The sequence below is a fragment of the Ochotona princeps genome, chromosome 16, assembly GCF_030435755.1.
Source record: "Ochotona princeps isolate mOchPri1 chromosome 16, mOchPri1.hap1, whole genome shotgun sequence".
In the NCBI taxonomy this organism is placed as follows: Eukaryota; Metazoa; Chordata; class Mammalia; order Lagomorpha; family Ochotonidae; genus Ochotona; species Ochotona princeps.
The window spans coordinates 34,756,047-34,783,856 of record NC_080847.1 but is presented as its reverse complement, the minus strand read 5'-3'; positions in this window follow the sequence as shown (position 1 = coordinate 34,783,856).

The window sequence follows — 27,810 nt, the reverse complement described above, 5'->3', positions numbered from 1 at the left end:
ACTCCATTTGGTTCACTGACTTCACACACCATCAGGCTGACAGGCAGCTCTCAAGCAAACTACGTGTTCACACACTATGCTTAATGCCGTTTGAGTGCATTGTCCTGAAGGGCAGCTTGGTGAGCATCCCACACAAACGAAGGCTCCACAGGCGGGTTTCACATGCCACCAACTCCACATTCAGAAACCACTTCAGCGCCAAAGCCCTTTTCAGCTAGCCCTAAATACAAAGGCTCTAGACCCAGATGTTGCTGTAAGAGCTAATTCCATCAAGCAACACTGCATGTTGCTGAATTGCATATTGAAGAAGAATCAGCCGAGTGGTTCTTGTGGGAGAACAACTCCATTTGGCTCACTGACTTCACACACCATCAGGCTGACAGGCAGCTCTCAAGCAAACTACGTGTTCACACACTATGCTTAATGCCGTTTGAGTGCATTGTCCTGAAGGGCAGCTTGGTGAGCATCCCACACAAACGAAGGCTCCACAGGCGGGTTTCACATGCCACCAACTCCACATTCAGAAACCACTTCAGCGCCAAAGCCCTTTTCAGCTAGCCCTAAATACAAAGGCTCTAGTCGCAGATGTGGCTGTAAGAGCTAATTCCATCAAGCAACACTGCATGTTGCTGAATTGCATATTGAAGAAGAATCAGCCGAGTGGTTCTTGTGGGAGAACAACTCCATTTGGCTCACTGACTTCACACAGCATCAGGCTGACACGCAGCTCTCAAGCAAACTACGTGTTCACACACTATGCTTAATGCCGTTTGAGTGCATTGTCCTGAAGGGCAGGTTGGTGAGCATCCCACACAAACGAAGGCTCCACAGGCGGGTTTCACACGCCACCAACTCCACATTCAGAAACCACTTCAACGCCAAAGCCCTTTTCAGCTAGCCCTAAATACAAAGGCTCTAGTCGCAGATGTGGCTGTAAGAGCTAATTCCATCAAGCAACACTGCATGTTGCTGAATTGCATATTGAAGAAGAATCAGCCGAGTGGTTCTTGTGGGAGAACAACTCCATTTGGTTCACTGACTTCACACACCATCAGGCTGACAGGCAGCTCTCAAGCAAACTACGTGTTCACACACTATGCTTAATGCCGTTTGAGTGCATTGTCCTGAAGGGCAGCTTGGTGAGCATCCCACACAAACGAAGGCTCCACAGGCGGGTTTCACATGCCACCAACTCCACATTCAGAAACCACTTCAGCGCCAAAGCCCTTTTCAGCTAGCCCTAAATACAAAGGCTCTAGACCCAGATGTTGCTGTAAGAGCTAATTCCATCAAGCAACACTGCATGTTGCTGAATTGCATATTGAAGAAGAATCAGCCGAGTGGTTCTTGTGGGAGAACAACTCCATTTGGCTCACTGACTTCACACACCATCAGGCTGACAGGCAGCTCTCAAGCAAACTACGTGTTCACACACTATGCTTAATGCCGTTTGAGTGCATTGTCCTGAAGGGCAGCTTGGTGAGCATCCCACACAAACGAAGGCTCCACAGGCGGGTTTCACATGCCACCAACTCCACATTCAGAAACCACTTCAGCGCCAAAGCCCTTTTCAGCTAGCCCTAAATACAAAGGCTCTAGTCGCAGATGTGGCTGTAAGAGCTAATTCCATCAAGCAACACTGCATGTTGCTGAATTGCATATTGAAGAAGAATCAGCCGAGTGGTTCTTGTGGGAGAACAACTCCATTTGGCTCACTGACTTCACACAGCATCAGGCTGACACGCAGCTCTCAAGCAAACTACGTGTTCACACACTATGCTTAATGCCGTTTGAGTGCATTGTCCTGAAGGGCAGGTTGGTGAGCATCCCACACAAACGAAGGCTCCACAGGCGGGTTTCACACGCCACCAACTCCACATTCAGAAACCACTTCAACGCCAAAGCCCTTTTCAGCTAGCCCTAAATACAAAGGCTCTAGTCGCAGATGTGGCTGTAAGAGCTAATTCCATCAAGCAACACTGCATGTTGCTGAATTGCATATTGAAGAAGAATCAGCCAAGTGGTTCTTGTGGGAGAACAACTCCATTTGGCTCACTGACTTCACACACCATCAGGCTGACAGGCAGCTCTCAAGCAAACTACGTGTTCACACACTATGCTTAATGCCGTTTGAGTGCATTGTCCTGAAGGGCAGCTTGGTGAGCATCCCACACAAACGAAGGCTCCACAGGCGGGTTTCACATGCCACCAACTCCACATTCAGAAACCACTTCAGCGCCAAAGCCGTTTTCAGCTAGCCCTAAATACAAAGGCTCTAGACCCAGATGTTGCTGTAAGAGCTAATTCCATCAAGCAACACTGCATGTTGCTGAATTGCATATTGAAGAAGAATCAGCCGAGTGGTTCTTGTGGGAGAACAACTCCATTTGGCTGACTGACTTCACACACCATCAGACTGACAGGCAGCTCTCAAGCAAACTACGTGTTCACACACTATGCTTAATGCCGTTTGAGTGCATTGTCCTGAAGGGCAGCTTGGTGAGCATCCCACACAAACGAAGGCTCCACAGGCGGGTTTCACATGCCACCAACTCCACATTCAGAAACCACTTCAGCGCCAAAGCCCTTTTCAGCTAGCCCTAAATACAAAGGCTCTAGACGCAGATGTTGCTGTAAGAGCTAATTCCATCAAGCAACACTGCATGTTGCTGAATTGCATATTGAAGAAGAATCAGCCGAGTGGTTCTTGTGGGAGAACAACTCCATTTGGCTCACTGACTTCACACACCATCAGGCTGACAGGCAGCTCTCAAGCAAACTACGTGTTCACACACTATGCTTAATGCCGTTTGAGTGCATTGTCCTGAAGGGCAGGTTGGTGAGCATCCCACACAAACGAAGGCTCCACAGGCGGGTTTCACATGCCACCAACTCCACATTCAGAAACCACTTCAGCGCCAAAGCCGTTTTCAGCTAGCCCTAAATACAAAGGCTCTAGTCGCAGATGTGGCTGTAAGAGCTAATTCCATCAAGCAACACTGCATGTTGCTGAATTGCATATTGAAGAAGAATCAGCCGAATGGCTCTTGTGGGAGAACAACTCCATTTGGCTCACTGACTTCACACACCATCAGGCGGACACGCAGCTCTCAAGCAAACTACGTGTTCACACACTATGCTTAATGCCGTTTGAGTGCATTGTCCTGAAGGGCAGCTTGGTGAGCATCCCACACAAACGAAGGCTCCACAGGCGGGTTTCACATGCCACCAACTCCACATTCAGAAACCACTTCAGCGCCAAAGCCCTTTTCAGCTAGCCCTAAATACAAAGGCTCTAGTCGCAGATGTGGCTGTAAGAGCTAATTCCATCAAGCAACACTGCATGTTGCTGAATTGCATATTGAAGAAGAATCAGCCGAGTGGTTCTTGTGGGAGAACAACTCCATTTGGCTCACTGACTTCACACAGCATCAGGCTGACAGGCAGCTCTCAAGCAAACTACGTGTTCACACACTATGCTTAATGCCGTTTGAGTGCATTGTCCTGAAGGGCAGCTTGGTGAGCATCCCACACAAACGAAGGCTCCACAGGCGGGTTTCACATGCCATCAACTCCACGTTCAGAAACCACTTCAGTGCCAAAGCCCTTTTCAGCTAGCCCTAAATACAAAGGCTCTAGTCGCAGATGTGGCTGTAAGAGCTAATTCCATCAAGCAACACTGCATGTTGCTGAATTGCATATTGAAGAAGAATCAGCCAAGTGGTTCTTGTGGGAGAACAACTCCATTTGGCTCACTGACTTCACACACCATCAGGCTGACACGCAGCTCTCAAGCAAACTACGTGTTCACACACTATGCTTAATGCCGTTTGAGTGCATTGTCCTGAAGGGCAGCTTGGTGAGCATCCCACACAAACGAAGGCTCCACAGGCGGGTTTCACATGCCACCAACTCCACATTCAGAAACCACTTCAGCGCCAAAGCCGTTTTCAGCTAGCCCTAAATACAAAGGCTCTAGACCCAGATGTTGCTGTAAGAGCTAATTCCATCAAGCAACACTGCATGTTGCTGAATTGCATATTGAAGAAGAATCAGCCGAGTGGTTCTTGTGGGAGAACAACTCCATTTGGCTGACTGACTTCACACACCATCAGACTGACAGGCAGCTCTCAAGCAAACTACGTGTTCACACACTATGCTTAATGCCGTTTGAGTGCATTGTCCTGAAGGGCAGGTTGGTGAGCATCCCACACAAACGAAGGCTCCACAGGCGGGTTTCACATGCCACCAACTCCACATTCAGAAACAACTTCAGCGCTAAAGCCGTTTTCAGCTAGCCCTAAATACAAAGGCTCTAGACGCAGATGTGGCTGTAAGAGCTAATTCCATCAAGCAACACTGCATGTTGCTGAATTGCATATTGAAGAAGAATCAGCCGAATGGCTCTTGTGGGAGAACAACTCCATTTGGCTCACTGACTTCACACACCATCAGGCGGACACGCAGCTCTCAAGCAAACTACGTGTTCACACACTATGCTTAATGCCGTTTGAGTGCATTGTCCTGAAGGGCAGCTTGGTGAGCATCCCACACAAACGAAGGCTCCACAGGCGGGTTTCACATGCCACCAACTCCACATTCAGAAACCACTTCAGCGCCAAAGCCGTTTTCAGCTAGCCCTAAATACAAAGGCTCTAGACCCAGATGTTGCTGTAAGAGCTAATTCCATCAAGCAACACTGCATGTTGCTGAATTGCATATTGAAGAAGAATCAGCCGAGTGGTTCTTGTGGGAGAACAACTCCATTTGGCTGACTGACTTCACACACCATCAGACTGACAGGCAGCTCTCAAGCAAACTACGTGTTCACACACTATGCTTAATGCCGTTTGAGTGCATTGTCCTGAAGGGCAGCTTGGTGAGCATCCCACACAAACGAAGGCTCCACAGGCGGGTTTCACATGCCACCAACTCCACATTCAGAAACCACTTCAGCGCCAAAGCCCTTTTCAGCTAGCCCTAAATACAAAGGCTCTAGACGCAGATGTTGCTGTAAGAGCTAATTCCATCAAGCAACACTGCATGTTGCTGAATTGCATATTGAAGAAGAATCAGCCGAGTGGTTCTTGTGGGAGAACAACTCCATTTGGCTCACTGACTTCACACACCATCAGGCTGACAGGCAGCTCTCAAGCAAACTACGTGTTCACACACTATGCTTAATGCCGTTTGAGTGCATTGTCCTGAAGGGCAGGTTGGTGAGCATCCCACACAAACGAAGGCTCCACAGGCGGGTTTCACATGCCACCAACTCCACATTCAGAAACCACTTCAGCGCCAAAGCCGTTTTCAGCTAGCCCTAAATACAAAGGCTCTAGTCGCAGATGTGGCTGTAAGAGCTAATTCCATCAAGCAACACTGCATGTTGCTGAATTGCATATTGAAGAAGAATCAGCCGAATGGCTCTTGTGGGAGAACAACTCCATTTGGCTCACTGACTTCACACACCATCAGGCGGACACGCAGCTCTCAAGCAAACTACGTGTTCACACACTATGCTTAATGCCGTTTGAGTGCATTGTCCTGAAGGGCAGCTTGGTGAGCATCCCACACAAACGAAGGCTCCACAGGCGGGTTTCACATGCCACCAACTCCACATTCAGAAACCACTTCAGCGCCAAAGCCCTTTTCAGCTAGCCCTAAATACAAAGGCTCTAGTCGCAGATGTGGCTGTAAGAGCTAATTCCATCAAGCAACACTGCATGTTGCTGAATTGCATATTGAAGAAGAATCAGCCGAGTGGTTCTTGTGGGAGAACAACTCCATTTGGCTCACTGACTTCACACAGCATCAGGCTGACAGGCAGCTCTCAAGCAAACTACGTGTTCACACACTATGCTTAATGCCGTTTGAGTGCATTGTCCTGAAGGGCAGGTTGGTGAGCATCCCACACAAACGAAGGCTCCACAGGCGGGTTTCACATGCCATCAACTCCACGTTCAGAAACCACTTCAGTGCCAAAGCCCTTTTCAGCTAGCCCTAAATACAAAGGCTCTAGTCGCAGATGTGGCTGTAAGAGCTAATTCCATCAAGCAACACTGCATGTTGCTGAATTGCATATTGAAGAAGAATCAGCCAAGTGGTTCTTGTGGGAGAACAACTCCATTTGGCTCACTGACTTCACACACCATCAGGCTGACAGGCAGCTCTCAAGCAAACTACGTGTTCACACACTATGCTTAATGCCGTTTGAGTGCATTGTCCTGAAGGGCAGCTTGGTGAGCATCCCACACAAACGAAGGCTCCACAGGCGGGTTTCACATGCCACCAACTCCACATTCAGAAACCACTTCAGCGCCAAAGCCGTTTTCAGCTAGCCCTAAATACAAAGGCTCTAGACCCAGATGTTGCTGTAAGAGCTAATTCCATCAAGCAACACTGCATGTTGCTGAATTGCATATTGAAGAAGAATCAGCCGAGTGGTTCTTGTGGGAGAACAACTCCATTTGGCTGACTGACTTCACACACCATCAGACTGACAGGCAGCTCTCAAGCAAACTACGTGTTCACACACTATGCTTAATGCCGTTTGAGTGCATTGTCCTGAAGGGCAGCTTGGTGAGCATCCCACACAAACGAAGGCTCCGCAGGCGGGTTTCACATGCCACCAACTCCACATTCAGAAACAACTTCAGCGCTAAAGCCGTTTTCAGCTAGCCCTAAATACAAAGGCTCTAGACGCAGATGTGGCTGTAAGAGCTAATTCCATCAAGCAACACTGCATGTTGCTGAATTGCATATTGAAGAAGAATCAGCCGAATGGCTCTTGTGGGAGAACAACTCCATTTGGCTCACTGACTTCACACACCATCAGGCGGACACGCAGCTCTCAAGCAAACTACGTGTTCACACACTATGCTTAATGCCGTTTGAGTGCATTGTCCTGAAGGGCAGCTTGGTGAGCATCCCACACAAACGAAGGCTCCACAGGCGGGTTTCACATGCCACCAACTCCACATTCAGAAACCACTTCAGCGCCAAAGCCCTTTTCAGCTAGCCCTAAATACAAAGGCTCTAGTCGCAGATGTGGCTGTAAGAGCTAATTCCATCAAGCAACACTGCATGTTGCTGAATTGCATATTGAAGAAGAATCAGCCGAGTGGTTCTTGTGGGAGAACAACTCCATTTGGCTCACTGACTTCACACAGCATCAGGCTGACAGGCAGCTCTCAAGCAAACTACGTGTTCACACACTATGCTTAATGCCGTTTGAGTGCATTGTCCTGAAGGGCAGCTTGGTGAGCATCCCACACAAACGAAGGCTCCACAGGCGGGTTTCACATGCCATCAACTCCACGTTCAGAAACCACTTCAGTGCCAAAGCCCTTTTCAGCTAGCCCTAAATACAAAGGCTCTAGTCGCAGATGTGGCTGTAAGAGCTAATTCCATCAAGCAACACTGCATGTTGCTGAATTGCATATTGAAGAAGAATCAGCCAAGTGGTTCTTGTGGGAGAACAACTCCATTTGGCTCACTGACTTCACACACCATCAGGCTGACAGGCAGCTCTCAAGCAAACTACGTGTTCACACACTATGCTTAATGCCGTTTGAGTGCATTGTCCTGAAGGGCAGCTTGGTGAGCATCCCACACAAACGAAGGCTCCACAGGCGGGTTTCACATGCCACCAACTCCACATTCAGAAACCACTTCAGCGCCAAAGCCCTTTTCAGCTAGCCCTAAATACAAAGGCTCTAGTCGCAGATGTGGCTGTAAGAGCTAATTCCATCAAGCAACACTGCATGTTGCTGAATTGCATATTGAAGAAGAATCAGCCGAGTGGTTCTTGTGGGAGAACAACTCCATTTGGCTCACTGACTTCACACACCATCAGACTGACAGGCAGCTCTCAAGCAAACTACGTGTTCACACACTATGCTTAATGCCGTTTGAGTGCATTGTCCTGAAGGGCAGCTTGGTGAGCATCCCACACAAACGAAGGCTCCACAGGCGGGTTTCACATGCCACCAACTCCACATTCAGAAACCACTTCAGCGCCAAAGCCCTTTTCAGCTAGCCCTAAATACAAAGGCTCTAGACGCAGATGTTGCTGTAAGAGCTAATTCCATCAAGCAACACTGCATGTTGCTGAATTGCATATTGAAGAAGAATCAGCCGAGTGATTCTTGTAGGAGAACAACTCCATTTGGCTCACTGACTTCACACACCATCAGGCTGACAGGCAGCTCTCAAGCAAACTACGTGTTCACACACTATGCTTAATGCCGTTTGAGTGCATTGTCCTGAAGGGCAGCTTGGTGAGCATCCCACACAAACGAAGGCTCCACAGGCGGGTTTCACATGCCACCAACTCCACATTCAGAAACCACTTCAGCGCCAAAGCCGTTTTCAGCTAGCCCTAAATACAAAGGCTCTAGTCGCAGATGTGGCTGTAAGAGCTAATTCCATCAAGCAACACTGCATGTTGCTGAATTGCATATTGAAGAAGAATCAGCCGAGTGGTTCTTGTGGGAGAACAACTCCATTTGGCTCACTGACTTCACACACCATCAGACTGACAGGCAGCTCTCAAGCAAACTACGTGTTCACACACTATGCTTAATGCCGTTTGAGTGCATTGTCCTGAAGGGCAGCTTGGTGAGCATCCCACACAAACGAAGGCTCCACAGGCGGGTTTCACATGCCACCAACTCCACATTCAGAAACAACTTCAGCGCTAAAGCCGTTTTCAGCTAGCCCTAAATACAAAGGCTCTAGACGCAGATGTGGCTGTAAGAGCTAATTCCATCAAGCAACACTGCATGTTGCTGAATTGCATATTGAAGAAGAATCAGCCGAGTGGTTCTTGTGGGAGAACAACTCCATTTGGCTCACTGACTTCACACAGCATCAGGCTGACAGGCAGCTCTCAAGCAAACTACGTGTTCACACACTATGCTTAATGCCGTTTGAGTGCATTGTCCTGAAGGGCAGCTTGGTGAGCATCCCACACAAACGAAGGCTCCACAGGCGGGTTTCACATGCCATCAACTCCACGTTCAGAAACCACTTCAGTGCCAAAGCCCTTTTCAGCTAGCCCTAAATACAAAGGCTCTAGTCGCAGATGTGGCTGTAAGAGCTAATTCCATCAAGCAACACTGCATGTTGCTGAATTGCATATTGAAGAAGAATCAGCCAAGTGGTTCTTGTGGGAGAACAACTCCATTTGGCTCACTGACTTCACACACCATCAGGCTGACAGGCAGCTCTCAAGCAAACTACGTGTTCACACACTATGCTTAATGCCGTTTGAGTGCATTGTCCTGAAGGGCAGCTTGGTGAGCATCCCACACAAACGAAGGCTCCACAGGCGGGTTTCACATGCCACCAACTCCACATTCAGAAACCACTTCAGCGCCAAAGCCGTTTTCAGCTAGCCCTAAATACAAAGGCTCTAGACCCAGATGTTGCTGTAAGAGCTAATTCCATCAAGCAACACTGCATGTTGCTGAATTGCATATTGAAGAAGAATCAGCCGAGTGGTTCTTGTGGGAGAACAACTCCATTTGGCTCACTGACTTCACACACCATCAGACTGACAGGCAGCTCTCAAGCAAACTACGTGTTCACACACTATGCTTAATGCCGTTTGAGTGCATTGTCCTGAAGGGCAGCTTGGTGAGCATCCCACACAAACGAAGGCTCCACAGGCGGGTTTCACATGCCACCAACTCCACATTCAGAAACCACTTCAGCGCCAAAGCCCTTTTCAGCTAGCCCTAAATACAAAGGCTCTAGACGCAGATGTTGCTGTAAGAGCTAATTCCATCAAGCAACACTGCATGTTGCTGAATTGCATATTGAAGAAGAATCAGCCGAGTGGTTCTTGTAGGAGAACAACTCCATTTGGCTCACTGACTTCACACACCATCAGGCTGACAGGCAGCTCTCAAGCAAACTACGTGTTCACACACTATGCTTAATGCCGTTTGAGTGCATTGTCCTGAAGGGCAGCTTGGTGAGCATCCCACACAAACGAAGGCTCCACAGGCGGGTTTCACATGCCACCAACTCCACATTCAGAAACCACTTCAGCGCCAAAGCCGTTTTCAGCTAGCCCTAAATACAAAGGCTCTAGTCGCAGATGTGGCTGTAAGAGCTAATTCCATCAAGCAACACTGCATGTTGCTGAATTGCATATTGAAGAAGAATCAGCCGAGTGGTTCTTGTGGGAGAACAACTCCATTTGGCTCACTGACTTCACACACCATCAGGCTGACAGGCAGCTCTCAAGCAAACTACGTGTTCACACACTATGCTTAATGCCGTTTGAGTGCATTGTCCTGAAGGGCAGGTTGGTGAGCATCCCACACAAACGAAGGCTCCACAGGCGGGTTTCACATGCCACCAACTCCACATTCAGAAACCACTTCAGCGCCAAAGCCCTTTTCAGCTAGCCCTAAATACAAAGGCTCTAGTCGCAGATGTGGCTGTAAGAGCTAATTCCATCAAGCAACACTGCATGTTGCTGAATTGCATATTGAAGAAGAATCAGCCGAGTGGTTCTTGTGGGAGAACAACTCCATTTGGCTCACTGACTTCACACACCATCAGGCTGACAGGCAGCTCTCAAGCAAACTACGTGTTCACACACTATGCTTAATGCCGTTTGAGTGCATTGTCCTGAAGGGCAGCTTGGTGAGCATCCCACACAAACGAAGGCTCCACAGGCGGGTTTCACATGCCACCAACTCCACATTCAGAAACCACTTCAGCGCCAAAGCCGTTTTCAGCTAGCCCTAAATACAAAGGCTCTAGACCCAGATGTTGCTGTAAGAGCTAATTCCATCAAGCAACACTGCATGTTGCTGAATTGCATATTGAAGAAGAATCAGCCGAGTGGTTCTTGTGGGAGAACAACTCCATTTGGCTCACTGACTTCACACACCATCAGGCTGACAGGCAGCTCTCAAGCAAACTACGTGTTCACACACTATGCTTAATGCCGTTTGAGTGCATTGTCCTGAAGGGCAGCTTGGTGAGCATCCCACACAAACGAAGGCTCCACAGGCGGGTTTCACATGCCACCAACTCCACATTCAGAAACAACTTCAGCGCCAAAGCCGTTTTCAGCTAGCCCTAAATACAAAGGCTCTAGACGCAGATGTGGCTGTAAGAGCTAATTCCATCAAGCAACACTGCATGTTGCTGAATTGCATATTGAAGAAGAATCAGCCGAGTGGTTCTTGTGGGAGAACAACTCCATTTGGCTCACTGACTTCACACACCATCAGGCTGACAGGCAGCTCTCAAGAAACTACGTGTTCACACACTATGCTAAATGCCGTTTGAGTGCATTGTCCTGAAGGGCAGCTTGGTGAGCATCCCACACAAACGAAGGCTCCACAGGCGGGTTTCACATGCCACCAACTCCACATTCAGAAACCACTTCAGCGCCAAAGCCCTTTTCAGCTAGCCCTAAAAACAAAGGCTCTAGACGCAGATGTTGCTGTAAGAGCTAATTCCATCAAGCAACACTGCATGTTGCTGAATTGCATATTGAAGAAGAATCAGCCGAATGGCTCTTGTGGGAGAACAACTCCATTTGGCTCACTGACTTCACACACCATCAGGCTGACAGGCAGCTCTCAAGCAAACTACGTGTTCACACACTATGCTTAATGCCGTTTGAGTGCATTGTCCTGAAGGGCAGCTTGGTGAGCATCCCACACAAACGAAGGCTCCACAGGCGGGTTTCACATGCCACCAACTCCACATTCAGAAACCACTTCAGCGCCAAAGCCGTTTTCAGCTAGCCCTAAATACAAAGGCTCTAGTCGCAGATGTGGCTGTAAGAGCTAATTCCATCAAGCAACACTGCATGTTGCTGAATTGCATATTGAAGAAGAATCAGCCGAGTGGTTCTTGTGGGAGAACAACTCCATTTGGCTCACTGACTTCACACACCATCAGGCTGACAGGCAGCTCTCAAGCAAACTACGTGTTCACACACTATGCTTAATGCCGTTTGAGTGCATTGTCCTGAAGGGCAGGTTGGTGAGCATCCCACACAAACGAAGGCTCCACAGGCGGGTTTCACATGCCACCAACTCCACATTCAGAAACCACTTCAGCGCCAAAGCCCTTTTCAGCTAGCCCTAAATAAAAAGGCTCTAGTCGCAGATGTGGCTGTAAGAGCTAATTCCATCAAGCAACACTGCATGTTGCTGAATTGCATATTGAAGAAGAATCAGCCGAGTGGTTCTTGTGGGAGAACAACTCCATTTGGCTCACTGACTTCACACACCATCAGGCTGACACGCAGCTCTCAAGCAAACTACGTGTTCACACACTATGCTTAATGCCGTTTGAGTGCATTGTCCTGAAGGGCAGCTTGGTGAGCATCCCACACAAACGAAGGCTCCACAGGCGGGTTTCACATGCCACCCACTCCACATTCAGATACCACTTCAGCGCCAAAGCCCTTTTCAGCTAGCCCTAAATACAAAGGCTCTAGACACAGGTGTTGCTGTAAGAGCTAATTCCATCAAGCAACACTGCATGTTGCTGAATTGCATTTTGAAGAAGAATCAGCCGAGTGGTTCTTGTGGGAGAACAACTCCATTTGGCTCACTGACTTCACACACCATCAGGCTGACAGGCAGCTCTCAAGCAAACTACGTGTTCACACACTATGCTAAATGCCGTTTGAGTGCATTGTCCTGAAGGGCAGCTTGGTGAGCATCCCACACAAACGAAGGCTCCACAGGCGGGTTTCACATGCCACCAACTCCACATTCAGAAACCACTTCAGCGCCAAAGCCCTTTTCAGCTAGCCCTAAAAACAAAGGCTCTAGACCCAGATGTGGCTGTAAGAGCTAATTCCATCAAGCAACACTGCATGTTGCTGAATTGCATATTGAAGAAGAATCAGCCGAGTGGTTCTTGTGGGAGAACAACTCCATTTGGTTCACTGACTTCACACACCATCAGGCTGACAGGCAGCTCTCAAGCAAACTACGTGTTCACACACTATGCTTAATGCCGTTTGAGTGCATTGTCCTGAAGGGCAGCTTGGTGAGCATCCCACACAAACGAAGGCTCCACAGGCGGGTTTCACATGCCACCAACTCCACATTCAGAAACCACTTCAGCGCCAAAGCCCTTTTCAGCTAGCCCTAAATACAAAGGCTCTAGACCCAGATGTTGCTGTAAGAGCTAATTCCATCAAGCAACACTGCATGTTGCTGAATTGCATATTGAAGAAGAATCAGCCGAGTGGTTCTTGTGGGAGAACAACTCCATTTGGCTCACTGACTTCACACACCATCAGGCTGACAGGCAGCTCTCAAGCAAACTACGTGTTCACACACTATGCTTAATGCCGTTTGAGTGCATTGTCCTGAAGGGCAGCTTGGTGAGCATCCCACACAAACGAAGGCTCCACAGGCGGGTTTCACATGCCACCAACTCCACATTCAGAAACCACTTCAGCGCCAAAGCCCTTTTCAGCTAGCCCTAAATACAAAGGCTCTAGTCGCAGATGTGGCTGTAAGAGCTAATTCCATCAAGCAACACTGCATGTTGCTGAATTGCATATTGAAGAAGAATCAGCCGAGTGGTTCTTGTGGGAGAACAACTCCATTTGGCTCACTGACTTCACACAGCATCAGGCTGACACGCAGCTCTCAAGCAAACTACGTGTTCACACACTATGCTTAATGCCGTTTGAGTGCATTGTCCTGAAGGGCAGGTTGGTGAGCATCCCACACAAACGAAGGCTCCACAGGCGGGTTTCACATGCCACCAACTCCACATTCAGAAACCACTTCAACGCCAAAGCCCTTTTCAGCTAGCCCTAAATACAAAGGCTCTAGTCGCAGATGTGGCTGTAAGAGCTAATTCCATCAAGCAACACTGCATGTTGCTGAATTGCATATTGAAGAAGAATCAGCCAAGTGGTTCTTGTGGGAGAACAACTCCATTTGGCTCACTGACTTCACACACCATCAGGCTGACAGGCAGCTCTCAAGCAAACTACGTGTTCACACACTATGCTTAATGCCGTTTGAGTGCATTGTCCTGAAGGGCAGCTTGGTGAGCATCCCACACAAACGAAGGCTCCACAGGCGGGTTTCACATGCCACCAACTCCACATTCAGAAACCACTTCAGCGCCAAAGCCCTTTTCAGCTAGCCCTAAATACAAAGGCTCTAGACCCAGATGTTGCTGTAAGAGCTAATTCCATCAAGCAACACTGCATGTTGCTGAATTGCATATTGAAGAAGAATCAGCCGAGTGGTTCTTGTGGGAGAACAACTCCATTTGGCTGACTGACTTCACACACCATCAGACTGACAGGCAGCTCTCAAGCAAACTACGTGTTCACACACTATGCTTAATGCCGTTTGAGTGCATTGTCCTGAAGGGCAGCTTGGTGAGCATCCCACACAAACGAAGGCTCCACAGGCGGGTTTCACATGCCACCAACTCCACATTCAGAAACCACTTCAGCGCCAAAGCCCTTTTCAGCTAGCCCTAAATACAAAGGCTCTAGACGCAGATGTTGCTGTAAGAGCTAATTCCATCAAGCAACACTGCATGTTGCTGAATTGCATATTGAAGAAGAATCAGCCGAGTGGTTCTTGTGGGAGAACAACTCCATTTGGCTCACTGACTTCACACACCATCAGGCTGACAGGCAGCTCTCAAGCAAACTACGTGTTCACACACTATGCTTAATGCCGTTTGAGTGCATTGTCCTGAAGGGCAGGTTGGTGAGCATCCCACACAAACGAAGGCTCCACAGGCGGGTTTCACATGCCACCAACTCCACATTCAGAAACCACTTCAGCGCCAAAGCCGTTTTCAGCTAGCCCTAAATACAAAGGCTCTAGTCGCAGATGTGGCTGTAAGAGCTAATTCCATCAAGCAACACTGCATGTTGCTGAATTGCATATTGAAGAAGAATCAGCCGAGTGGTTCTTGTGGGAGAACAACTCCATTTGGCTCACTGACTTCACACAGCATCAGGCTGACACGCAGCTCTCAAGCAAACTACGTGTTCACACACTATGCTTAATGCCGTTTGAGTGCATTGTCCTGAAGGGCAGCTTGGTGAGCATCCCACACAAACGAAGGCTCCACAGGCGGGTTTCACATGCCACCAACTCCACATTCAGAAACCACTTCAGCGCCAAAGCCCTTTTCAGCTAGCCCTAAATACAAAGGCTCTAGACGCAGATGTTGCTGTAAGAGCTAATTCCATCAAGCAACACTGCATGTTGCTGAATTGCATATTGAAGAAGAATCAGCCGAGTGGTTCTTGTAGGAGAACAACTCCATTTGGCTCACTGACTTCACACACCATCAGGCTGACAGGCAGCTCTCAAGCAAACTACGTGTTCACACACTATGCTTAATGCCGTTTGAGTGCATTGTCCTGAAGGGCAGCTTGGTGAGCATCCCACACAAACGAAGGCTCCACAGGCGGGTTTCACATGCCACCAACTCCACATTCAGAAACCACTTCAGCGCCAAAGCCCTTTTCAGCTAGCCCTAAATACAAAGGCTCTAGACGCAGATGTTGCTGTAAGAGCTAATTCCATCAAGCAACACTGCATGTTGCTGAATTGCATATTGAAGAAGAATCAGCCGAGTGGTTCTTGTGGGAGAACAACTCCATTTGGCTCACTGACTTCACACACCATCAGGCTGACAGGCAGCTCTCAAGCAAACTACGTGTTCACACACTATGCTTAATGCCGTTTGAGTGCATTGTCCTGAAGGGCAGGTTGGTGAGCATCCCACACAAACGAAGGCTCCACAGGCGGGTTTCACATGCCACCAACTCCACATTCAGAAACCACTTCAGCGCCAAAGCCGTTTTCAGCTAGCCCTAAATACAAAGGCTCTAGTCGCAGATGTGGCTGTAAGAGCTAATTCCATCAAGCAACACTGCATGTTGCTGAATTGCATATTGAAGAAGAATCAGCCGAGTGGTTCTTGTGGGAGAACAACTCCATTTGGCTCACTGACTTCACACACCATCAGGCTGACAGGCAGCTCTCAAGCAAACTACGTGTTCACACACTATGCTTAATGCCGTTTGAGTGCATTGTCCTGAAGGGCAGCTTGGTGAGCATCCCACACAAACGAAGGCTCCAGAGGCGGGTTTCACATGCCACCAACTCCACATTCAGAAACCACTTCAGCGCCAAAGCCGTTTTCAGCTAGCCCTAAATACAAAGGCTCTAGACGCAGATGTTGCTGTAAGAGCTAATTCCATCAAGCAACACTGCATGTTGCTGAATTGCATATTGAAGAAGAATCAGCCGAGTGGTTCTTGTGGGAGAACAACTCCATTTGGCTCACTGACTTCACACACCATCAGGCTGACAGGCAGCTCTCAAGCAAACTACGTGTTCACACACTATGCTTAATGCCGTTTGAGTGCATTGTCCTGAAGGGCAGGTTGGTGAGCATCCCACACAAACGAAGGCTCCACAGGCGGGTTTCACATGCCACCAACTCCACATTCAGAAACCACTTCAGGGCCAAAGCCATTTTCAGCTAGCCCTAAATACAAAGGCTCTAGTCGCAGATGTGGCTGTAAGAGCTAATTCCATCAAGCAACACTGCATGTTGCTGAATTGCATATTGAAGAAGAATCAGCCGAGTGGTTCTTGTGGGAGAACAACTCCATTTGGCTCACTGACTTCACACAGCATCAGGCTGACACGCAGCTCTCAAGCAAACTACGTGTTCACACACTATGCTTAATGCCGTTTGAGTGCATTGTCCTGAAGGGCAGGTTGGTGAGCATCCCACACAAACGAAGGCTCCACAGGCGGGTTTCACATGCCACCAACTCCACATTCAGAAACCACTTCAGCGCCAAAGCCCTTTTCAGCTAGCCCTAAATACAAAGGCTCTAGTCGCAGATGTGGCTGTAAGAGCTAATTCCATCAAGCAACACTGCATGTTGCTGAATTGCATATTGAAGAAGAATCAGCCGAGTGGTTCTTGTGGGAGAACAACTCCATTTGGCTCACTGACTTCACACACCAGCAGGCTGAGAGGCAGCTCTCAAGCAAACTACGTGTTCACACACTATGCTTAATGCCGTTTGAGAGCATTGTCCTGAAAGGCAGCTTGGTGAGCATCCCACACAAACGAAGGCTCCACAGGCGGGTTTCACATGCCACCAACTCCACATTCAGAAACCACTTCAGCGCCAAAGCCCTTTTCAGCTAGCCCTAAATACAAAGGCTCTAGACGCAGATGTGGCTGTAAGAGCTAATTCCATCAAGCAACACTGCATGTTGCTGAATTGCATATTGAAGAAGAATCAGCCAAGTGGTTCTTGTGGGAGAACAACTCCATTAGGCTCACTAACTTCACACACCATCAGGCTGACAGGCAGCTCTCAAGCAAACTACGTGTTCACACACTATGCTTAATGCCGTTTGAGTGCATTGTCCTGAAGGGCAGCTTGGTGAGCATCCCACACAAACGAAGGCTCCACAGGCGGGTTTCACATGCCACCAACTCCACATTCAGAAACCACTTCAGCGCCAAAGCCGTTTTCAGCTAGCCCTAAATACAAAGGTTCTAGTCGCAGATGTGGCTGTAAGAGCTAATTCCATCAAGCAACACTGCATGTTGCTGAATTGCATATTGAAGAAGAATCAGCCGAGTGGTTCTTGTGGGAGAACAACTCCATTTGGCTCACTGACTTCACACACCATCAGGCTGACACGCAGCTCTCAAGCAAACTACGTGTTCACACACTATGCTTAATGCCGTTTGAGTGCATTGTCCTGAAGGGCAGCTTGGTGAGCATCCCACACAAACGAAGGCTCCACAGGCGGGTTTCACATGCCACCAACTCCACATTCAGAAACCACTTCAGCGCCAAAGCCGTTTTCAGCTAGCCCTAAATACAAAGGCTCTAGACGCAGGTGTTGCTGTAAGAGCTAATTCCATCAAGCAACACTGCATGTTGCTGAATTGCATATTGAAGAAGAATCAGCCGAGTGGTTCTTGTGGGAGAACAACTCCATTTGGCTCACTGACTTCACACACCATCAGGCTGACAGGCAGCTCTCAAGCAAACTACGTGTTCACACACTATGCTTAATGCCGTTTGAGTGCATTGTCCTGAAGGGCAGCTTGGTGAGCATCCCACACAAACGAAGGCTCCACAGGCGGGTTTCACATGCCACCAACTCCACATTCAGAAACCACTTCAGCGCCAAAGCCCTTTTCAGCTAGCCCTAAATACAAAGGCTCTAGACGCAGATGTGGCTGTAAGAGCTAATTCCATCAAGCAACACTGCATGTTGCTGAATTGCATATTGAAGAAGAATCAGCCGAGTGGTTCTTGTGGGAGAACAACTCCATTTGGCTCACTGACTTCACACACCATCAGGCTGACAGGCAGCTCTCAAGCAAACTACGTGTTCACACACTATGCTTAATGCCGTTTGAGTGCATTGTCCTGAAGTGTAGCTTGGTGAGCATCCCACACAAACGAAGGCTCCACAGGCGTGTTTCACATGCCACCAACTCCACATTCAGAAACCACTTCAGCGCCAAAGCCGTTTTCAGCTAGCCCTAAATACAAAGGCTCTAGACGCAGATGTGGCTGTAAGAGCTAATTCCATCAAGCAACACTGCATGTTGCTGAATTGCATATTGAAGAAGAATCAGCCGAGTGGTTCTTGTGGGAGAACAACTCCATTTGGCTCACTGACTTCACACAGCATCAGGCTGACACGCAGCTCTCAAGCAAACTACGTGTTCACACACTATGCTTAATGCCGTTTGAGTGCATTGTCCTGAAGGGCAGCTTGGTGAGCATCCCACACAAACGAAGGCTCAACAGGCAGGTTTCACATGCCACCAACTCCATATTCAGAAACCACTTCAGCGCCAAAGCCCTTTTCAGCTAGCCCTCAATACAAAGGCTCTAGACGCAGGTGTGGCTGTAAGAGCTAATTCCATCAAGCAACACTGCATGTTGCTGAATTGCATATTGAAGAAGAATCAGCCGAGTGGTTCTTGTGATAGAACAACTCCATTTGGCTCACTGACTTCACACACCAGCAGGCTGACAGGCAGCTCTCAAGCAAACTACGTGTTCACACACTATGCTTAATGCCGTTTGAATGCATTGTCCTGAAGGGCAGCTTGGTGAGCATCCCACACAAACGAAGGCTCCACAGACGGGTTTCACATGCCACCAACTCCACATTCAGAAACCACTTCAGCGCCAAAGCCGTTTTCAGCTAGCCCTAAATACAAAGGTTCTAGACCCAGATGTTGCTGTAAGAGCTAATTCCATCAAGCAACACTGCATGTTGCTGAATTGCATATTGAAGAAGAATCAGCCGAGTGGTTCTTGTGGGAGAACAACTCCATTTGGCTCACTGACTTCACACACCATCAGGCTGACACGCAGCTCTCAAGCAAACTACGTGTTCACACACTATGCTTAATGCCGTTTGAGTGCATTGTCCTGAAGGGCAGCTTGGTGAGCATCCCACACAAACGAAGGCTCCACAGGCGGGTTTCACATGCCACCAACTCCACATTCAGAAACCACTTCAGCGCCAAAGCCGTTTTCAGCTAGCCCTAAATACAAAGGCTCTAGTCGCAGATGTGGCTGTAAGAGCTAATTCCATCAAGCAACACTGCATGTTGCTGAATTGCATATTGAAGAAGAATCAGCCGAGTGGTTCTTGTGGGAGAACAACTCCATTTGGCTCACTGACTTCACACACCATCAGGCTGACACGCAGCTCTCAAGCAAACTACGTGTTCACACACTATGCTTAAGGCCGTTTGAGTGCATTGTCCTGAAGGGCAGCTTGGTGAGCATCCCACACAAATGAAGGCTCCATAGACGGGTTTCACATGCCACCAACTCCACATTCAGAAACCACTTCAGCGCCAAAGCCGTTTTCAGCTAGCCCTAAATACAAAGGCTCTAGACGCAGATGTGGCTGTAAGAGCTAATTCCATCAAGCAACACTGCATGTTGCTGAATTGCATATTGAAGAAGAATCAGCCGAGTGGTTCTTGTGGGAGAACAACTCCATTTGGCTCACTGACTTCACACACCATCAGGCTGACAGGCAGCTCTCAAGCAAACTACGTGTTCACACACTATGCTTAATGCCGTTTGAGTGCATTGTCCTGAAGGGCAGCTTGGTGAGCATCCCACACAAACGAAGGCTCCACAGGCGGGTTTCACATGCCACCAACTCCACATTCAGAAACCACTTCAGCGCCAAAGCCGTTTTCAGCTAGCCCTAAATACAAAGGCTCTAGACGCAGGTGTTGCTGTAAGAGCTAATTCCATCAAGCAACACTGCATGTTGCTGAATTGCATATTGAAGAAGATTCAGCCGAGTGGTTCTTGTGGGAGAACAACTCCATTTGGCTCACTGACTTCACACAGCATCAGGCTGACACGCAGCTCTCAAGCAAACTACGTGTTCACACACTATGCTTAATGCCGTTTGATTGCATTGTCCTGAAGGGCAGCTTGGTGAGCATCCCACACAAACGAAGGCTCCACAGGCGGGTTTCACATGCCACCAACTCCACATTCAGAAACCACTTCAGCGCCAAAGCCCTTTTCAGCTAGCCCTAAATACAAAGGCTCTTGTCGCAGATGTGGCTGTAAGAGCTAATTCCATCAAGCAACACTGCATGTTGCTGAATTGGATATTGAAGAAGAATCAGCCGAGTGGTTCTTGTGGGAGAACAACTCCATTTGGCTCACTGACTTCACACACCATCAGGCTGACAGGCAGCTCTCAAGCAAACTACGTGTTCACACACTATGCTTAATGCCGTTTGAGTGCATTGTCCTGAAGGGCAGCTTGGTGAGCATCCCACACAAACGAAGGCTCCACAGGCAGGTTTCACATGCCACCAACTCCACATTCAGAAACCACTTCAGCGCCAAAACTGTTTTCAGCTAGCCCTAAATACAAAGGCTCTAGTCGCAGATGTGGCTGTAAGAGCTAATTCCATCAAGCAACACTGCATGTTGCTGAATTGCATATTGAAGAAGAATCAGCCGAGTGGTTCTTGTGGGAGAACAACTCCATTTGGCTCACTGACTTCACACAGCATCAGGCTGACACGCAGCTCTCAAGCAAACTACGTGTTCACACACTATGCTAAATGCCGTTTGAGTGCATTGTCCTGAAGGGCAGCTTGGTGAGCATCCCACACAAACGAAGGCTCCACAGGCGGGTTTCACATGCCACCAACTCCACATTCAGAAACCACTTCAGCGCCAAAGCCCTTTTCACCTAGCCCTAAATACAAAGGCCCTAGTCGCAGATGTGGCTGTAAGAGCTAATTCCATCAAGCAACACTGCATGTTGCTGAATTGCATATTGAAGAAGAATCAGCCGAGTGGTTCTTGTGGGAGAACAACTCCATTTGGCTCACTGACTTCACACACCATCAGGCTGACAGGCAGCTGTCAAGCAATCTACGTGTTCACACACTATGCTTAATGCCGTTTGAGTGCATTGTCCTGAAGGGCAGCTTGGTGAGCATCCCACACAAACGAAGGCTCCACAGGCGTGTTTCACATGCCACCAACTCCACATTCAGAAACCACTTCAGCGCCAAAGCCGTTTTCAGCTAGCCCTAAATACAAAGGCTCTAGACGCAGATGTGGCTGTAAGAGCTAATTCCATCAAGCAACACTGCATGTTGCTGAATTGCATATTGAAGAAGAATCAGCCGAGTGGTTCTTGTGGGAGAACAACTCCATTTGGCTCACTGACTTCACACAGCATCAGGCTGACACGCAGCTCTCAAGCAAACTACGTGTTCACACACTATGCTTAATGCCGTTTGAGTGCATTGTCCTGAAGGGCAGCTTGGTGAGCATCCCACACAAACGAAGGCTCCACAGGCAGGTTTCACATGCCACCAACTCCATATTCAGAAACCACTTCAGCGCCAAAGCCCTTTTCAGCTAGCCCTAAATACAAAGGCTCTAGACGCAGGTGTGGCTGTAAGAGCTAATTCCATCAAGCAACACTGCATGTTGCTGAATTGCATATTGAAGAAGAATCAGCCGAGTGGTTCTTGTGATAGAACAACTCCATTTGGCTCACTTACTTCACACACCAGCAGGCTGACAGGCAGCTCTCAAGCAAACTACTTGTTCACACACTATGCTTAATGCCGTTTGAGTGCATTGTCCTGAAGGGCAGGTTGGTGAGCATCTCACACAAACGAAGGCTCCACAGGCGGGTTTCACATGCCACCAACTCCACATTCAGAAACCACTTCAGCGCCAAAGCCCTTTTCAGCTAGCCCTAAATACAAAGGCTCTAGTCGCAGATGTGGCTGTAAGAGCTAATTCCATCAAGCAACACTGCATGTTGCTGAATTGCATATTGAAGAAGAATCAGCCGAGTGGTTCTTGTGGGAGAACAACTCCATTTGGCTCACTGACTTCACACACCATCAGGCTGACAGGCAGCTCTCAAGCAAACTACGTGTTCACACACTATGCTTAATGCCGTTTGAGTGCATTGTCCTGAAGGGCAGCTTGGTGAGCATCCCACACAAACGAAGGCTCCACAGGCAGGTTTCACATGCCACCAACTCCATATTCAGAAACCACTTCAGCGCCAAAGCCCTTTTCAGCTAGCCCTCAATACAAAGGCTCTAGACGCAGGTGTGGCTGTAAGAGCTAATTCCATCAAGCAACACTGCATGTTGCTGAATTGCATATTGAAGAAGAATCAGCCGATTGGTTCTTGTGATAGAACAACTCCATTTGGCTCACTGACTTCACACACCATCAGGCTGACAGGCAGCTCTCAAGCAAACTACGTGTTCACACACTATGCTTAATGCCGTTTGAATGCATTGTCCTGAAGGGCAGCTTGGTGAGCATCCCACACAAACGAAGGCTCCACAGACGGGTTTCACATGCCACCAACTCCACATTCAGAAACCACTTCAGCGCCAAAGCCGTTTTCAGCTAGCCCTAAATACAAAGGTTCTAGACCCAGATGTTGCTGTAAGAGCTAATTCCATCAAGCAACACTGCATGTTGCTGAATTGCATATTGAAGAAGAATCAGCCGAGTGGTTCTTGTGGGAGAACAACTCCATTTGGCTCACTGACTTCACACACCAGCAGGCTGACAGGCAGCTCTCAAGCAAACTACGTGTTCACACACTATGCTTAATGCCGTTTGAGTGCATTGTCCTGAAGGGCAGCTTGGTGAGCATCCCACACAAACGAAGGCTCCACAGGCGGGTTTCACATGCCACCAACTCCACATTCAGAAACCACTTCAGCGCCAAAGCCGTTTTCAGCTAGCCCTAAATACAAAGGCTCTAGTCGCAGATGTGGCTGTAAGAGCTAATTCCATCAAGCAACACTGCATGTTGCTGAATTGCATATTGAAGAAGAATCAGCCGAGTGGTTCTTGTGGGAGAACAACTCCATTTGGCTCACTGACTTCACACACCATCAGGCTGACACGCAGCTCTCAAGCAAACTACGTGTTCACACACTATGCTTAAGGCCGTTTGAGTGCATTGTCCTGAAGGGCAGCTTGGTGAGCATCCCACACAAACGAAGGCTCCATAGACGGGTTTCACATGCCACCAACTCCACATTCAGAAACCACTTCAGCGCCAAAGCCGTTTTCAGCTAGCCCTAAATACAAAGGCTCTAGACGCGGATGTGGCTGTAAGAGCTAATTCCATCAAGCAACACTGCATGTTGCTGAATTGCATATTGAAGAAGAATCAGCCGAGTGGTTCTTGTGGGAGAACAACTCCATTTGGCTCACTGACTTCACACAGCATCAGGCTGACACGCAGCTCTCATGCAAACTACGTGTTCACACACTATGCTTAATGCCGTTTGAGTGCATTGTCCTGAAGGGCAGCTTGGTGAGCATCCCACACAAACGAAGGCTCCACAGGCGGGTTTCACATGCCACCAACTCCACATTCAGAAACCACTTCAGCGCCAAAGCCCTTTTCAGCTAGCCCTAAATACAAAGGCTCTAGACGCAGATGTTGCTGTAAGAGCTAATTCCATCAAGCAACACTGCATGTTGCTGAATTGCATATTGAAGAAGAATCAGCCGAGTGGTTCTTGTGGGAGAACAACTCCATTTGGCTCACTGACTTCATACACCATCAGGCTGACAGGCAGCTCTCAAGCAAACTACGTGTTCACACACTATGCTTAATGCCGTTTGAGTGCATTGTCCTGAAGGGCAGCTTGGTGAGCATCCCACACAAACGAAGGCTCCACAGGAGGGTTTCACATGCCACCAACTCCACATTCAGAAACCACTTCAGCGCCAAAGCCCTTTTCAGCTAGCCCTAAATACAAAGGCTCTAGACGCAGGTGTTGCTGTAAGAGCTAATTCCATCAAGCAACACTGCATGTTGCTGAATTGCATATTGAAGAAGAATCAGCCGAGTGGTTCTTGTGGGAGAACAACTCCATTTGGCTCACTGACTTCACACAGCATCAGGCTGACACGCAGCTCTCAAGCAAACTACGTGTTCACACACTATGCTTAATGCCGTTTGAGTGCATTGTCCTGAAGGGCAGCTTGGTGAGCATCCCACACAAACGAAGGCTCCACAGGCGGGTTTCACATGCCACCAACTCCACATTCAGAAACCACTTCAGCGCCAAAGCCGTTTTCAGCTAGCCCTAAATACAAAGGCTCTAGACGCAGATGTTGCTTTAAGAGCTAATTCCATCAAGCAACACTGCATGTTGCTGAATTGCATATTGAAGAAGAATCAGCCGAGTGGTTCTTGTGGGAGAACAACTCCATTTGGCTCACTGACTTCACACACCATCAGGCTGACAGGCAGCTCTCAAGCAAACTACGTGTTCACACACTATGCTTAATGCCGTTTGAGTGCATTGTCCTGAAGGGCAGCTTGGTGAGCATCCCACACAAACGAAGGCTCCACAGGCGGGTTTCACATGCCACCAACTCCACATTCAGAAACCACTTTAGCGCCAAAGCCCTTTTCAGCTAGCCCTCAATACAAAGGCTCTAGACGCAGATGTTGCTGTAAGGGCTAATTCCATCAAGCAACACTGCATGTTGCTGAATTGCATATTGAAGAAGAATCAGCCGAGTGGTTCTTGTGGGAGAACAACTCCATTTGGCTCACTGACTTCACACAGCATCAGGCTGACACGCAGCTCTCAAGCAAACTACGTGTTCACACACTATGCTTAATGCCGTTTGAGTGCATTGTCCTGAAGGGCAGCTTGGTGAGCATCCCACACAAACGAAGGCTCCACAGGCGGGTTTCACATGCCACCAACTCCACATTCAGAAACCACTTCAGCGCCAAAGCCGTTTTCAGCTAGCCCTAAATACAAAGGCTCTAGACGCAGGTGTTGCTGTAAGAGCTAATTCCATCAAGCAACACTGCATGTTGCTGAATTGCATATTGAAGAAGATTCAGCCGAGTGGTTCTTGTGGGAGAACAACTCCATTTGGCTCACTGACTTCACACAGCATCAGGCTGACACGCAGCTCTCAAGCAAACTACGTGTTCACACACTATGCTTAATGCCGTTTGATTGCATTGTCCTGAAGGGCAGCTTGGTGAGCATCCCACACAAACGAAGGCTCCACAGGCGGGTTTCACATGCCACCAACTCCACATTCAGAAACCACTTCAGCGCCAAAGCCCTTTTCAGCTAGCCCTAAATACAAAGGCTCTTGTCGCAGATGTGGCTGTAAGAGCTAATTCCATCAAGCAACACTGCATGTTGCTGAATTGGATATTGAAGAAGAATCAGCCGAGTGGTTCTTGTGGGAGAACAACTCCATTTGGCTCACTGACTTCACACACCATCAGGCTGACAGGCAGCTCTCAAGCAAACTACGTGTTCACACACTATGCTTAATGCCGTTTGAGTGCATTGTCCTGAAGGGCAGCTTGGTGAGCATCCCACACAAACGAAGGCTCCACAGGCAGGTTTCACATGCCACCAACTCCACATTCAGAAACCACTTCAGCGCCAAAGCCCTTTTCAGCTAGCCCTAAATACAAAGGCTCTAGTCGCAGATGTGGCTGTAAGAGCTAATTCCATCAAGCAACACTGCATGTTGCTGAATTGCATATTGAAGAAGAATCAGCCGAGTGGTTCTTGTGGGAGAACAACTCCATTTGGCTCACTGACTTCACACACCATCAGGCTGACACGCAGCTCTCAAGCAAACTACGTGTTCACACACTATGCTTAAGGCCGTTTGAGTGCATTGTCCTGAAGGGCAGCTTGGTGAGCATCCCACACAAACGAAGGCTCCATAGACGGGTTTCACATGCCACCAACTCCACATTCAGAAACCACTTCAGCGCCAAAGCCGTTTTCAGCTAGCCCTAAATACAAAGGCTCTAGACGCGGATGTGGCTGTAAGAGCTAATTCCATCAAGCAACACTGCATGTTGCTGAATTGCATATTGAAGAAGAATCAGCCGAGTGGTTCTTGTGGGAGAACAACTCCATTTGGCTCACTGACTTCACACAGCATCAGGCTGACACGCAGCTCTCATGCAAACTACGTGTTCACACACTATGCTTAATGCCGTTTGAGTGCATTGTCCTGAAGGGCAGCTTGGTGAGCATCCCACACAAACGAAGGCTCCACAGGCGGGTTTCACATGCCACCAACTCCACATTCAGAAACCACTTCAGCGCCAAAGCCCTTTTCAGCTAGCCCTAAATACAAAGGCTCTAGACGCAGATGTTGCTGTAAGAGCTAATTCCATCAAGCAACACTGCATGTTGCTGAATTGCATATTGAAGAAGAATCAGCCGAGTGGTTCTTGTGGGAGAACAACTCCATTTGGCTCACTGACTTCATACACCATCAGGCTGACAGGCAGCTCTCAAGCAAACTACGTGTTCACACACTATGCTTAATGCCGTTTGAGTGCATTGTCCTGAAGGGCAGCTTGGTGAGCATCGCACACAAACGAAGGCTCCACAGGAGGGTTTCACATGCCACCAACTCCACATTCAGAAACCACTTCAGCGCCAAAGCCCTTTTCAGCTAGCCCTAAATACAAAGGCTCTAGACGCAGGTGTTGCTGTAAGAGCTAATTCCATCAAGCAACACTGCATGTTGCTGAATTGCATATTGAAGAAGAATCAGCCGAGTGGTTCTTGTGGGAGAACAACTCCATTTGGCTCACTGACTTCACACAGCATCAGGCTGACACGCAGCTCTCAAGCAAACTACGTGTTCACACACTATGCTTAATGCCGTTTGAGTGCATTGTCCTGAAGGGCAGCTTGGTGAGCATCCCACACAAACGAAGGCTCCACAGGCGGGTTTCACATGCCACCAACTCCACATTCAGAAACCACTTCAGCGCCAAAGCCCTTTTCAGCTAGCCCTAAATACAAAGGCTCTAGACGCAGATGTTGCTTTAAGAGCTAATTCCATCAAGCAACACTGCATGTTGCTGAATTGCATATTGAAGAAGAATCAGCCGAGTGGTTCTTGTGGGAGAACAACTCCATTTGGCTCACTGACTTCACACACCATCAGGCTGACAGGCAGCTCTCAAGCAAACTACGTGTTCACACACTATGCTTAATGCCGTTTGAGTGCATTGTCCTGAAGGGCAGCTTGGTGAGCATCCCACACAAACGAAGGCTCCACAGGCGGGTTTCACATGCCACCAACTCCACATTCAGAAACCACTTCAGCGCCAAAGCCCTTTTCAGCTAGCCCTCAATACAAAGGCTCTAGACGCAGATGTTGCTGTAAGGGCTAATTCCATC